The following is a 15,615-nucleotide window of genomic DNA, read 5'->3' as shown; positions in this document are numbered from 1 at the left end:
TTTTAAAAATATACACAAGGTTCAAAGATTTTACCTATTACCTCCATATCCTTACCACTAAATTATCTACTGTACATGTAAGCAGGAATAATATTCAAAATACAAATATATCAATACAGCATGCCAGGGCATCACGGACTAATAAGAAAGGTACTGATGAATCCAAATGAGTATCAATCCTTCATATAAGCCATGATATAAATACTCATTAAGAAAAATTTAAATTTGCACATACAGTTACAGTCATAGTTATCTGAAATTCCAAATAATTCAGTTCATCTACACTTAAAATATTATATTAACATATCTGTTCTTAAAAGTACATTATTGTGATAAGAAGAGGGTAAGTTTTAAAATCATAATGTTAAAGCTATTTCTTAACAAGTTTAGAAAAGTAACAATGGACTCCTACAAGAGAATGTGGGCTATTCAATAATAAATTAAAAAAACACTCATTTCCTTTAGGTGTGTGATGGAAGTGAACTGATGACCATTTAGAGTAACTTCTACTTAGGATACTCTAGGTTTCATCTCAGGGACCATATACAGTAACTCAATTCTCTGTAAAATCTAGGCTGGAGATTTTCAATAATGATTATATTGAGGACTGGCATATTTATAACACAAGTTCAAGACTCTAAAGATGGCCTATTAATTTAAACAGTACTTGATAACTTATGTACTGCTTATCAATTAATTGCCTTATAGCTGTCTATTTATCCTGCAATATATTCTCTATGATAACAGACAGAATTCCTTTGAGCACTTCTCCTTTTAAAATAAACACGAGACCGTTAAGCTTTCTCAGTAGAGAGCATGGAAGGAACACAGCAGGAAAAAGGGGTTCTGATCTCCTGTGGTTTCCAGCTGCTGCAGTGGTTTGGGTGTGAAATCTGCTCAGTCATGTGCCCAGAACATTAAGTCCCTTAGCAAGCAAACTTGCAGCCTCAGTGACTCAACCTGGAGACAGCTTTCCTGCAATTCTGTTAATATGGAAACTGGCACTCCAAAGGCTTCCTGCCAGCACTGGTGCACCACTTCCCTCTGTAAATGCCACACAGCTCACTCCTACTCCCCAGGCAGGAGGACCAAACCATGCTTCTCCTATGGGCCTCTTTATGGTCTGCCTACACTCCAAAGGACTGCCATGCAACCATGCTAAACACGGGAGAAAAAATTTGTCACCATGGCTTATGTAAAGAATTCTTGAATGTGACACCAAAAGCATGAAAAAAAAGAAAAAACTGATAACTTAAGCTTAAATTTAAAACATCTGCACTTCAGGAGTTCCCATCGTGGCGCAGTGGTTAACGAATCTGACTAGGAACCATGAGGTTGCAGGTTCGATCCTTGCCCTTGCTCAGTGGGTTAACGATCCGGCGTTGCCATGAGCTGTAGTGTAGGTTGCAGACGCGGATCGGATCCCGCGTTGCTGTGGCTCTGGAGTAGGCCAGTGGCTACAGCTCCGATTCGACCCCTAGCCTGGGAACCTCCATATGCCGTGGGAGCGGCCCAAAGAAATAGCAAAAAAAAAAAAAAAAAATCTGCACTTCAAAAGACACCACTAATGTAAAATGAAAGACTAGGAAGATGCAGAAATCAGTCCCTCCACCAAAGTAAAAATTGAGCCAGCAAGAGCACTTGGAATCAACTAACTACAGAACCTTACTGGACATTTATAATAACCATGGGAATACAAGAAAGGAGAAGCTGCTAATCTTTCCTAAGTGAACAGCATGTGAACCAACTACCATCCCCCATTCCTTAGCCCCTCTCTCCACAGAAGTGGGGATAGCATCCCACTGGCTCCAGGAGGGATAGTTTCTGGAACAGGCAACAGCAGCCTCCATTGGCGGTATATATTGGTATATTAAAAGAGACAGAACTCTATTTGTTCCCCCTTTTTTTTGATCCAGACATTTAAGAAAATCTTTGACATGTCACCAGCTAACTACAGAAATAACAGAACATAAACTTGTAGCACACACAAAAAGGATTACACACTTTGCAAAAACAATTCAGAAACATCACAAATGGATGACTCTAGCCCTCAATGAGCAAAACTCAGCAATCACTCAAAATTAGGAGAATGGATTTACAGACATACCACAATACCCAGGATGTCCAGATCACAACTAAAAAATTACAATACATACAAAAAAAAAAAAAAAAAGGAAAGTACGGACCATTCGCAAGAAAAAGCAAATTTGGCAAAAACCATTTCTGAGGAAGCCACGACAAGGGGGTCACTAGATGTTAAATCAACTGACATAAATAAAGGAAATCATGGACAAAGAGCTAAAGAAAACCAAGGTGGGGGAGAATGAAGAACAAAATGAGAGTATCATTAAGGAGACAGAATCATATAAAGGAACTAAACAGAAAAACTGGTGCTGAAGAACAGAATAAAATCAAAAGTTCACTGAAAGAGTTCAACAACAGATTATAGGCAAGCAAAAGAAAAAAAAATCAACAAATTTCAAGATAAGACAATTGAGATTATCTAGTCTCAGGAGCACAAAGATAAAAGAATGAACAGAAATGAGCAGAGCCTGAGAAACTTGTGTGACATTATCAAGTGTACCAAAACACATACTATGAAAGTCCCAAAAGCAGAAGATAAAAACAAAGGGGCTGAAAAAAAAATTTTTTGAAGAAATAGTGGTTAAAAACTTCTCAAATGTGATGAAAGACATGAATCTATACATCCAAGAAGCTCAACAAACTTCAAGCAAAACAAACTCAAAGAGATACACACTGAGACACATTATAGTCAAACTGTCAAAAGACAAATACAGAATTTTGAAAGCAGCAGAAGAGAAGCAACTATAATAAGTAATCTTCAATAAGATTAATACCCGATTTTTTATCAGATACCATGAGGGCCAGAAAGCAGCAGTCTGTCATAATTTAAAATTCTTTAAATAAAAAAAGTATACAGCAAATCTATTCTTCAAGAAAGAAAGAAAAACAAAGATATTTCTAGACAAACAAATGTTAAGGGAGCTCATTTCTAACAGATCTGCCCTACAAGAAATGTAAGGAGTTCTTAACAATGAAATGAAAAGTAACTCAAAGCCATAAGAAGACATAACATTGGTAAAACTATATAGATAAATGTCAAAGCTGAAAAAGGTATTATTACACCTTGGAGTTTATAACTCCACATTTTCCCTATGTGATTTAAAAGGTAAATGCATGGAGTTCCTGTCGTGGCTCAGAGCTTAACAAATCCGACTAGGAGCCATGAGGTTGCAGGTTCGATCCCTGGCCTCGCTCAGCGGGTTAAGGATCCGGCGTTGCCGTGAGCTGTGGTGTAGGTCACAGATGCGGCTCGGATCCCGCATCCCGCGTTGCTGTGGCTCTGGCGCAGGCCGGCGGCTATGGCTCCAATTTGACCCCCAGCCTGGGAACCTCCATATGCCTCCGGAGCAGCCCAAGAAATGGCAAAAAGACAAAAAAATTTTAAAAATTAAAAAAAAATAAAAGGTAAATAAACAAATATTTACATATTTATGTTATTGGACATACAATGCATAAACATGTATTCTCTGACAATGACGATATAAAAGAGGAAAAAGAAGTGTATAGTAGCATAGTGTTTGTACACTAATGAAACTAGCTTATATGCTAATGAAACTAAGGTGGTACATTTAAACTAGGTTGTTTAAAGTTAATTTTAATTTAAGATGTTAATTGCAACCCCTAAAGTTACCACTAAGAAAATAACTTCAAAATAATACATAAAAGGGAGTTCCCATCTTGGCCCAGTGGTTAACAAACCCCACTAGTATCCATGAGAATGCAGGTTCGATCCCTGGCCTTGCTCAGTGGGTTGAGGATCCAGTGTTGTGGCTATGGTGTAGGCCGGCAGCTACAGCTCCGATTTGACCCCTAGCCTGGGAACTTCCATATTGCATGGGCACAGCCCTTAAAAAAAAAAAAGGAGCATGATTGGGGAGTCCCCCTTCACCCCCTTCAGTGCAGTTAAGAATTGGACTGCAGCAGCTTGGATCACTGAGGAGGTACAAGTAGACAGACAATAGCCGCCCCCACCTGCCAGAGGAGCTGGCACAGGGTGGCTGGTTTATTGGGTTGCAACACAGAGACTGCCCTAGTCAGGACTCTAAATATTTCAGAGAAGTGCTGGAAGCAACCAAGATGCACCCCCCACTACCCCCACCCCCACCCTGGGATCTGGGGAAGAGGAAGAGGTATGAATGGGGGGTGTGGGAGGCGGGTAGAGACAAAGACAGATTTTTTTTTTTTGCTTTTTAGATTAAAAAAAAAAAGAGGTTGAAAGTAAAAGGATGGAAAATTATATTGAAAGCAAATAGTAACCAAAAGAGCACTGGAGTAGCTATATTATTGTCAGACAAAATAGATGTGAAGTCAAAAAAGGTTACAAGAGGTGCAGGTTTGATCCCTAGCCTGGTACAGGGGGTTAAAGGGTCTGGTATCGCCACATCTGCAGCATAGGTCATGGCTGCAGCTTGGATTCAATTCCTGGCCTGGGTTCAGCCATTAAAAAAAAAAAAAAGGAGAATGACTGGATTGGCAGATTGGATTAAAACAATATCTATATGCTATCTATAAGAGATTTACTTTAGATTAAAAAAGAAGAGGTTGAAAGTAAAAGGATGGAAAATTATATTGAAAGCAAATAGTAACCAAAAGAGAGCTGGAGTGGCTGTATTATTGTCAGACAAAATAGATGTGAAGTCAAAAGAGGTTACAAGAGGAGTTCCCATTGTAGCACAATGGAAACAAATCTGACTAGGAACCATGAAGTTGCGGGTTTGATCCCCAGCCTTGTTCAGTGGGTTGGGGATCTGGCGTTGCTGTGGGCTGTGGTGGTGTAAGTCGTAGATGCGGTTAGAATCCGGCGTTTTGCTGTGGCTCTGGCATAGGTGGGTGGCTACAGCTCCAATTGGACCCCTAGCCTGGGAACCTCCATATGCCGTGGATGTGAGCCCAACACACGCACACATGCAAAAGGTTACAAGAGGCAAAAAAGAACATTGTATGTTGAAAAAAAAAAGTTTAATCTAGCAAGAAGATATAACTATTACAAACACACCTAACAACAGAACCCCAAAATATATAATAAAAAATTGTTAATACTGAAGGAAGAAATAGACAGTCCTATGATAATAACTGGAGGCTTCAGTACCCTGCTTTCAATAATAGAACCACAGAGATCAAAAAGGAAATAGAGGACTTAAATATTATAAATCAATTAGATCTAACAGACCTACACAGACCATTCCACTAAACAACCATAAAATACATGCTTTTTTTTCTTTTTCGGCCACACCCAAAGCATATGGAAGTTGCCAGACCAGGGACTGAATCTGAGCCACAGCTTCAAAAACACTGGATCCTCAACCTACTGCACTGGGCTGGGGATCAAACAGGTGCCACCACAAAGACAAACCAGATCATTAACCCACTGCACCACAGTGGGAACTCCAAAATACACATTCTTAAGGGCACATGGAATATTTTCCAGAATGAACAATATTGTTAATGCACAAAAGTCTTAATAAATTTTAAAATATTAAAATCATGGCAAAGTATCTTTTTCAACCACAATAAAATGAAACTATAAATCAATAACAGGAAGAAAACTGGAAAATTCGCAAATAGGCAGAAATTAAACAATACAGTCTTTTTTTTTTTTAATTTAATGGCCCCACCTGCAGCATATGGAAGTTCCCAGGTTAGGAATTAAATCCAAACTGTAGCTGCAACCTATGCTGCAGCTGCAGCAACACTGGATCCTTTAACCCACTGTGCCACAGCCAGAACTCCGCAACAGTCTTAAAGAGCCAATAGGTCAAGGAAGAAATCATAAATTAGAAAACACCTGAGATGAAGTGAAATGTAAATACAACATACCAAAACTTATGAGATAAAGCAAAGACAATGCTAAAAGCTATTTTATAGCTGTAAACACATTTAAAAAGAACCATACCTCATATCAATAATCTAACAGCACATTTGAAAAAAACTAGAAAAACAACAAACTAAACCCAAAGCTAGCAGAGGAAGAAAATAATAAAGATTAAAGTGGATAAAATGGGAGTTCCCGTTGTAGCTCAGCAATAACCAACCCAACTAGTATCCATGAGGATGCAGGTTCAATCCTTTTGGCCTTGCTCAGTGGGTTAAGGATCCAGCGTTGGTGTAAGCTGCGGTATAGGTCCCGTGTGGTTGTGGCCTAAGCCAGTGGCTACAGCTCCAATTTGACCCCTGACCCTGGAGTTTCCATATGCCTTGAGTGTGGCTCTAAAAAGAAAAAAATAAAAATTAAAAAATTTTAAATTAAGTGGATACAATGAAATAGAGAAGTTTAAAACAAAAGAAAAAAATTAAGCCAGTTCTTTGGAAAGATCGACAAAGTTGACAATCTTTTATCTAGACTGACTAAGAAAAAAAGAGAAGATCCAAAATCCTAAAAGCAGAAATGAAAGTTGGACATTAGTACCAAAATGAGTATATATGAATAGCATGAACAACTGTTCACAAAGAAATCAAATAACTTAGGTGAAATGGAAAAATTCCTAGAAATACATATACTTTCAAACGCACTCAAGAAATAGGAAATCTGAATAAACTTGTAAATAAGAAGATTGACTCAATAATCAAAAACCTCCTAACAAAGAAAAGCTTAGGACCAGATGGCTTCACTGGTGAAATCTAACAAATATTTAAAGAATGCCAATCTTTCTCAAACTCTTCTCAAAAACTTTAAAGATAAGAATACTTTCCAATTCATTCTGTGGCCAGCATTACCCTGATACAAAGCCAAAGACATTAACAAAAAAAAAAAAAAAAAAAAAAAAAGGAAAGATAGAAAGCTATGGACCCAAATTCCCATATGAACATTAGACACAAAAACCCTCACCAAATATTAACATACAGAATCCAGAATTCAGCAGCTAATGTAAGGACTATACACCATGATCAAGTGAGATTTACCCCCCAGAATACAACGGTACCTCAACAAATTAAAATCAGTCAAGGTAATTCAGCATAGTAATAGAATGATGGGTGTAAAATCACATGATCATCTCTGATGACATAGAAAAAATTTTTAAGAAAATCTGACACTCCTTCATGACAAAAACACCACAGTACAAAGTAAAGTTGTAGAACATTTCCATCACATCAAAGAGATCCTTCGTGTTCATTTGCAGTCAATTCCCATTTCTAGTTTCTGGTGTACAAATCTTTCACTTCCTTGGTTAAGTATTTTATTGTTTTTGATGCTATTGTAAAAGGAATTGTTCTCAATTTCCTTTTGGGGTTGTTCATGCTAGTGTATAGAGTGTGTTTCTGGAACTTTTCAGATCTTTACCTATAATCTTAACTGTTTCAAATCTAAAAAGCTATAAAATGCTTGTCTCCTCACAACAATGCACAAAGTAGTGCTTTTGAAGTAGAAATACAGAGTTACATATATAATTAAAATGGGGTAACCATTAAATAAAAGAGCATAAGCATTTTTTTTTTTCAAATTCAGTGAAGCACAGCTTCAAACAATACGACCTGGCTGAGAATACAGACATAGCAACAGAATGTGACTACAAATCTAAGATGCTAATATACATGACAGATGAGCAAATTGTCCATGGGCAGAGTTTTATAAGGAGTCTTTGGAACTGGTTATCTCTCTATAACTTTACCTACAATTAGATACTGTAATCACTACCAACCACACTGAAAACACTTATGAAAAACTAGAGGCTAGGCATATCACTAATATATATGAGACTTCTATAAGTCACAGAACAGTACTCTTTATTTATTTTGCTTTGTAGGGCCACACCTGCGGCATACACAAGTTCCCGGGCTAGGGGTCCAATCGGAGCTACAGCTCCCAGCCTATGCCACAGCCACAGCAATGCAGGATCTGAGTCGCATCTGCAAACTACACCACGCTCATCGCAATGCCAGAACCTTAACCCACTGAGCGAGGCCAGGGATCAAACCTGCAACTTCATGGTTCCCAGTCGGATTTATTTCCACTGGGTCACATCAGGAACTCCAGAACAGTACTCTAAAAATCACAGCCAAAGAGTTCCCATCGTGCGTAGTATCAATGAGCATGCAGGTTCAATCCCTGGCCTTGCTCAGTGGGTTAGGGATCGATCCCGCTGTGTAGCAAGCTGTAGTGTAGGTCGCAAACGCGGCTCAGATCCTGAGTTGCTGTTGCTCTGGCTGTGGCATAGGCCAGTGGCTACAGCTCCAATTCCACCCCTGGCCTGGGAACCTCCATATGCCACTGGTGTGGTCCTAAAAAAAAGACCAAAAAAAAAAAAAAAATTCACAGCCAAAATGCAAACACACATAAATTTGAGTAAAGGCTGTTAAAAATTATCCTGCATCACACACAGAAAAAAAAAACAAAAAACTGTTAACATGTGTGTGCATGTGTTTATATGCAAAATTAATTTATAAGGATATTTTAGAGTTCCAAAATTAAAGTCAGGGAATTTTTTTTTTAAGCCACCCCCATGGCATGTGGAAGTTCCAGGGCCAGGGATAAAAACCCCAGCCATAGCAGTGACCCAAGCCACTGTGGTATCAACACCAGATCATTAACTTGCTGTGCTGCAAGAGAACTACAAGGAATATTAACTCCTTTTTTTTTTGTCTTTTTGCCATTTCTTGGGCCACTCCCGTGGCATATGGAGGTTCCCAGGCTAGGGGTCGAATCGGAGCTGTAGCTGCCAGCCTACGCCAGAGCCACAGCAACGCAGGATCCGAGCAGCGTCTGCGACCTACACCACAGCTCACGGCAACGCCGGATCGTTAACCCACTGAGCAAGGGCAGGTATTGAACCCGCAACCTCATGGTTCCTAGTCAGATTCGTTAACCACTGCGCCACGACGGGAACTCCCAATATTAACTTCTTAAACCAAGCAAAAATAGGTCTTTGAATGGATGTATTTTCTGCTATGATTAGCAAAGGAAAAAAGCAAAAAAACAACCTCTACAATAAAAAGTCTGGTTCCAATATATATTATAGTACAATATTACAATCATATTAAGTTCAGAATGAAGTTTAAATTCTCATTAAATCATAAGAAACAAATCAAAGCCAAATACCAGTAAATTTGGGTTACTATAAGGGATTTTCATAAAAGAATTGGAACCTACAAGTATCCAGCCAATTGCTAAGACAGGCCAAACTTCAGATAATGTTTCACATTAATTTCTTATGCCACTAAGAAATTTTGTACTGGGTTTTCAGGTTATCCTTCACTGCAAAAACTATTTATAATGTAGCTAAATGGTATACAATGCAATGAAAACTAATTCTAAAATACTTTTATAGATATATAGAATTATATTAAAACAACATTACATATCAAATGGGCTTCTATTCATTAACCCAGGAAGAGAATCTCCACTTTAAGGGTAAAACACAATAAGAAAACATATAACTAGACTAACAATGTGCCATACTCCATTGTTCTTCTCACACCCAATCCCTTGTCCCGCCCAGTCCACTGTCAGGGGACTGGGAAAGTTGAGGTCTCAATGCAAATAAATGTGTGGGACTAGATTCCTCATCACCTTTTCAAACCAAATATGCAGGGGCATGCAAGAGCACACACACACACACACACACAATTTGCACTCCCCCACCCTTTTTCCTATCCCCTAAGACATTCAAAAATTTTAAAGGTTTTATTTTTTTATCTTAAAGGCCGCAACCGAGGCATATGGAAGTTCCCAGACTAGGAGTCAAATTGGACAGGTGCAGCTGCCGGTCTATGCCCCAGCCACAATAAGGCCAGATCCCAGCCACTGCAACCTACACCTCGGCTTGTAGCAACACCCCAATTCTCAACCCACCGGGCAGGGCCAACTCCAAAGTTCTTAAATTTAAAGCAACATTAAAGGTTTCTTTGCAAAACAAACTAAACATGTTCAAGCACCCACACCTGAAAGAGGACAAATCTTCCTATATTCTGGAGGCAGAACTTGATGGTCTAAATGAGATTTATATGGCAGTGCTGGGGGAAGGGTCATTCATTCTGCCTGTTTCATGTTGCAGAGGAGGGGCAGGGGAGAGGGACACTTCTAGCTTCTCCCTGCCCCCTTATTTATCTCAAACTGAGGGGAAGAAATTTTGGTGACAGACATTGCTGCCTGTCATAGCAGAGAAGACACAATGTGCTCTACTTTTCTAATATGCAGGCTGCTTTCTCTGCATCCCTCCGTTTCCCATCTCCATAGGAAAGGCCTGCTGTGCTAGTGATTAGCTGCATAAATTTAATTTGGGTGAAGCATTAGGAGGCCTACTGCCCACCAAAAGGCATGTCTTTCAACCCAGATTTCATCAGTATTAAAGCTGATGTTTTGAGGGCCCATATGTCTGTGTCCTATGTCCATGTCTTTTTCTCTACTGATTACAAACTCAGATGGGCTGATAACTACGTGTTCTTCCCAAACCCCAACAGTCGAGTTTTTATAGGTGGAAAGATGTCTTATTGCTTTACATATATGGGAAATATTAAAAACTATGTTTTCTAGTTTGCAGTTTTTTTGTGTGTTTCATTCTGTGACACATTTTTTTCAGTATATACAGAGAATAGGGAATGGTAGTAGTAATCCATCTTTCCTCCATTAAATTCACTCTCCACCACCAATCAATGCTGTTTGCAAAGAAAACCACCTACATACACATGAAGAGACACAAACACAATCTTCCATTCTCTTCACTAACTTGTGTCCTCTCTTTATAACAAAAAGAAATTAAGAAAATCTGTTGCACCAGTTAAGAAAGAGCAACAGTTGAGAAACAGAAGCTTAATGTTTCTTAATTGCTGAAAACATAGAGAAAAAGATGCATACAAAGAAAATACTGATGTGGGGATTAGAAGAGAAAGAAGGGAAAAGAAAAAAAAAAGGCCAAGCCTCTCTCTTAGTGGTTTCTATGATAAAGGTTGATGATTGGCTTTTGCTTGTTAATACTTGCTTCATATATCTGTGTCTGTTTCACTTTTCCATGATTTCTTCATTTCCTGTACTATACTAAAAGAATTACAGATGATATAAAAGAGTCAGATCGCTTGACTATTACACCCTATTAAAGGATAAAGCTAAGCAAAAACGGGCAAAACTTATTCACACCATGTAAGTTCTCTGCCCATAATTTCTAAAGTAGACTCTCCAGTTCTTGGGTCTTTAAGAATTGGCACACTAACTCACATATCTGAGCAACAGCCATGTAAATTCCATATTTTCTCAGATTGTATAATTTGACACTACAGAAAACTGTGACTGCCTAATCCTGAATCTTTTTACTGCCAATAATATTGTCAGCTCTAGAAGACAAAAAACCCCACTGTTTTTGCCTAACATTTATATCTATGTGACTATTTTACCTTTTTAGAGTCATTAGATAAATTCTAATCATCACTTAAGTGGAATTGTGCATTAAAAAGGCATAAGAATACTTTTCCAAACAGGAAAAAGTTCAACTTTAATCAAGAGAGTAAAACCAGCTTAAAAAATTAGAAATCATGACCTGATCTTCAAACTCTGTCTAGCAGAAGTTGGACTGCTGAGAACATAGCAACTTCCTGGACTTTGTACTTAAGTTTCCCCAAAGTATAATAGAAGGCCAAAAAGAAAACATTATCTAGTGAACATGGAATGCCACAGTTAACTACATACTTAATTCAAAGACGTGTAAGCACTGTCTCTTTAAGATGCAGTACTCTGGCCACCCTTGAATATTTTGGATTAAAGATCTGGCATGAAGATTACTTACATTCTTTCCAAACCTCAATCATTTTTCACTTGAAAAAGACTTTCAGCTGACTATATGCAAAAAAAAAAAAAAAAAAAAAGAAAAAGGCAGTTTTTTTGTTTTTGTCAGATAACTTAGGCTTTTTTTAATTCCAAGAAGTTTTTTTCAGGCTGTTTTTAGATCTTGTCTTTGTCATGATTACAAATCCTAAAAATCAAAAATAGAGAAGTTAATTTAATACACACTGTTTAACTAACTTAAGTACTGCCAGAGATCAGAACTATCAGAAAAGGACAGAATTCAATATCATTTATTCTTTGTCAAAAAAAAAAAAAAAACACAGAATTTCAATGCTGAAAGTAAAGGTTATAATTTTTTTTTAAGTGCCTCAGAGCTGCCAGGAACCTTAGAGAGTAACCAGGTCAAAGGTTCTTCATCAAGAATCAGTGAACAGGAGTTCCTGTCATGGCGCAGCGGAAACAAATCCAACTAGGAACCATGAGGTTGAGGGTTCGATCCCTGGCCTTGCTCAATGGGTTAAGGATCTGGCATTGCCGTGAGCTGTGGTGTAGGTTGCAGACGCGGCTCTGATCTGGCATTGCTGCAGCTCTGGCAGAGGCCAGCAGCAACAGCTCCTATTTGACTCCTGGCCTGGGAACCTCCACATGCTGTGGGTGTGGCTCTCGGGGGGCAGGGGGAAGAATCAATGAACAGGGAGTTCCTCTTGTGGCTTGGCAGGTTAAGAGCCCAACACAGTATCCATGAGTATGCAGGTTTGATCACTGGCCTTGCTCAGTGGGTTAAGGATCTGGTGTTGCCACAAGCTGCAGTACAGGCTACAGATGTGGCTCAGATCCAGCATTGCTGTGGCACAGGCTAAGCCAGTAGCAGCAGCTCTGATCTGACCCTTAGCCTGGGAACTTCCATATGACACAGATGTGGCTATAAAAAGAAAAAAAAGGAATCAATGAACTTACATGAATAGGCTAGAGGAGATTAATAAAACTTCTCAAACTGTATGCACAATTTGAAGTAAATGATATGCTCATGAACATTTTTCTTGGGCAGCTATTTACAGCTTTCATCACATTCTCCAAGTATTCAATGTGCCACCCCAAAACCCCCAAGAAAGGTTCATGAGCCACTTTCCGAGGTCACATAGATAATAAAATTTTGGAGCCAGGGCTCCCGCACAATTCTTCCTAATCACAGTTATCTTGTTCATGTCCTCCGCAGAACAATCAAGACATAAGATTTTTGCAACTATGCCTATTCTCTTTCATCTTACACACTGCCAAAATACTTCCTGATATCCATTTAAACAGTTCAAATTCATAAAATATTTTCTTAATGCTTGTTCATGTCAGCAAGTCCCCTTATGGTTAGGCCTGTTTCTTTCAGTAAATAAATTTCAGGCAATATCTTACTGATAGATATCTTTTTATTCTTTTGCTGCAGGGATAAAACATAATTGAATTAAGGGGGAAAAGAAAAAAATAATTATAAAAATATTCTTGCTTTTCCATTGCGTACTCATTACATATTGTATCAAAGGCTTCATGAAATAAAATTCCATTGCTCTAAGCCTAGTGTAGTACCTAAGACATTCGCAGGGAAGACAGAACCCACTAGAAGAAAATCAGAAGGATACAGGAAAGAACTTTTAAGAGAGGAATATAAGCAGTAATAAGGAACAATATCAGCAAAATATGGACAAAATATTTTAGTCACCAGGAGGTAAGATATCTTTTAACCCCTAAGAGAAAGTAGGGATAATGATGAATAAAACCAACCATGTGTGAATACTTTTCCATTCACGCTTTACATAAATAAATGTTAGTGTTTTTGTTTATAATAAAAGTAAAATGTCTTCTCATATATCTAATCTTCATAATCAGTATACAGCTTTTTGGAGGGTGATAATAAAAGTTCTAAAATCGTGGTGCTGATTGCACAACTGTGAATATACTAGAAATCACTGAGTTGTACACTTTAAATGGATGAGCTGTATAGTATGTGAATTATATCTCGATAAAGCTTTTTTTCTTTTTTTTGTCTTTTTAGGGCTGCACCTGTGGCATATGGAGGTTCCCAGGCTAGGGGTCTAATTGGAGCTGTAGCCACCGACCTACACCAGAGCCACAGCAACACAAGATCTGAGCCAAGTCTGCAACCTACACCATAGCTCATGGCAATGCCAGATCCTTAATCCATTGAGTAAAGCCAGGGATCAAACCTGCAACCTCATGGTTCCCAGTCGAATTCATTAACCACTAAGCCACGACAGGAACTCCTAAAGCTTTTATTTTTTAAGTGAAAAAAAGTAAAAAGAAAAGTAAGATCAAGTGGGATTTATTCCAAGAATGCAAAGCTCATTCAATATTCAAAAGCCAGTCAATGTAATCCACCATATTAAAGTCTAAAGAAGAAAAAAAAATCATATTAATTGGTGCATTTGACAATATCCTAAATCCATTCATGATTTTAAAAATACAAAGAAAACTAGGAATAGAATGGAAATTTCCTAGTCTAGTTAAGGGCATCTACAAAAATAACCTACAAGCTAACAGCATACTTAAATGTGAAAGAACAAATGTTTTGGCGATTGGAAACAAGGATGTCTGCTGTCATCATTCCCCTCAAAATCATACCTAAAATTCTAGCCAGGACAATAAGCAAGAAAAATAACTGTTACAGACTGGAAAGAAAAAAATTTTCACTATTTGCAGACAATACTCTTGTCTACATAAACAATCCCATGGAATCCACATAAAAGCTCTTAAGAGCTAATAAGTTTAACAGGGTTACCAGATAGAAGGCAAACAAAAATCAATTACATTTCTATATAGTACTAGCAGTGAATAATTAGAAATTGAAAATTTTGGGAGTTCCAGTTGTGGCATAGTGGTTAACAAATCCGACTAAGAACCATGAGGTTGTGGGTTCGATCCCTGCCCTTGCTCAGTGGGTTAACGATCCGGCATTGCTGTGGTGTAGGCTGCAGATGTGGCTCAGATCCGGCGTTGCTGTGGCTCTGGCCTAGGCCGGTGGCTACAGCTCTGATTCGACCCCTAGCCTGGGAACCTCCATATGCCGCAGGAGCGGCCCAAGAAATGGCAAAGAGACAAAAAAAAAAAAAAAAAAAATTGAAAATTAAAAAAAATCATCACTTACAATAGCTCCAAAATATTAAATATGTAGATATAAGTCTAAGAAAACATGAGCAGGATGTGTATACTGAAAACTACAAAACTCTGATGGAGGAAGTAAAAAAAGACCAAAATTATAAATAAAGAGATATACTATGTTCTAGGAATGAAAGATTCACATAGTAAAGATGTCAGTTCTCCTCAAGGTAATTAACAAGGATTATCCATAGGTAAGTATAAGCTGATTCTAAAACTGATGTAGAGGAGTTCCCTTGTGGCTCAGGGAGTTAAGGCTCCAGTGCTATCAATGCCATGGTGCTGGTTACAGCTGTGCTGCTGGTTGGATCCCTGGCCTAGGAATTTCCACATGTCACAGATGAAGCCAAAAAAAGAAAAAAAAAGAAAGAAAAGAAAAGAAAAAGAAAAAGTCTGATGTAGAAATGCAAAGGAAGCAGAAGAGCCAAAACAATTTTGAAAATTTATTTAGCTGTTATTTTCTGCACTAGAATGAGCTCTGTGATGTTGCCACTGTATCAGACCGTGAGTTCTGTGTTCACCTAGTGCTGTACTTGCTCACATGAAGGAAAGACTGCTAATCTGGGAGCTACAAAGAAAAAAATAAGTGCTGTTCTCAAATTAGTTGTCTTCTCCATTCACAGCTGCTGTAACAAAAAACCATGGTCTTGGCGGGT

The 15,615-nt window shown here is 38.3% G+C and overlaps 1 protein-coding gene across 6 annotated transcripts in view; it reads right to left on the bottom strand.

The window, feature by feature from the left end:
* The window catches only part of TBC1D12 (TBC1 domain family member 12), a 113,603-nt gene that overhangs the window by 53,580 nt on the left and 44,408 nt on the right, over positions 1 to 15,615 (bottom strand). The window lies entirely within an intron of this gene.

Source organism: Sus scrofa, chromosome 14, assembly GCF_000003025.6.
Source record: "Sus scrofa isolate TJ Tabasco breed Duroc chromosome 14, Sscrofa11.1, whole genome shotgun sequence".
In the NCBI taxonomy this organism is placed as follows: domain Eukaryota; kingdom Metazoa; phylum Chordata; class Mammalia; order Artiodactyla; family Suidae; genus Sus; species Sus scrofa.
The sequence above is the reverse complement of the archived record's forward strand: the minus strand, read 5'-3'. Positions and strand labels throughout refer to the sequence as shown.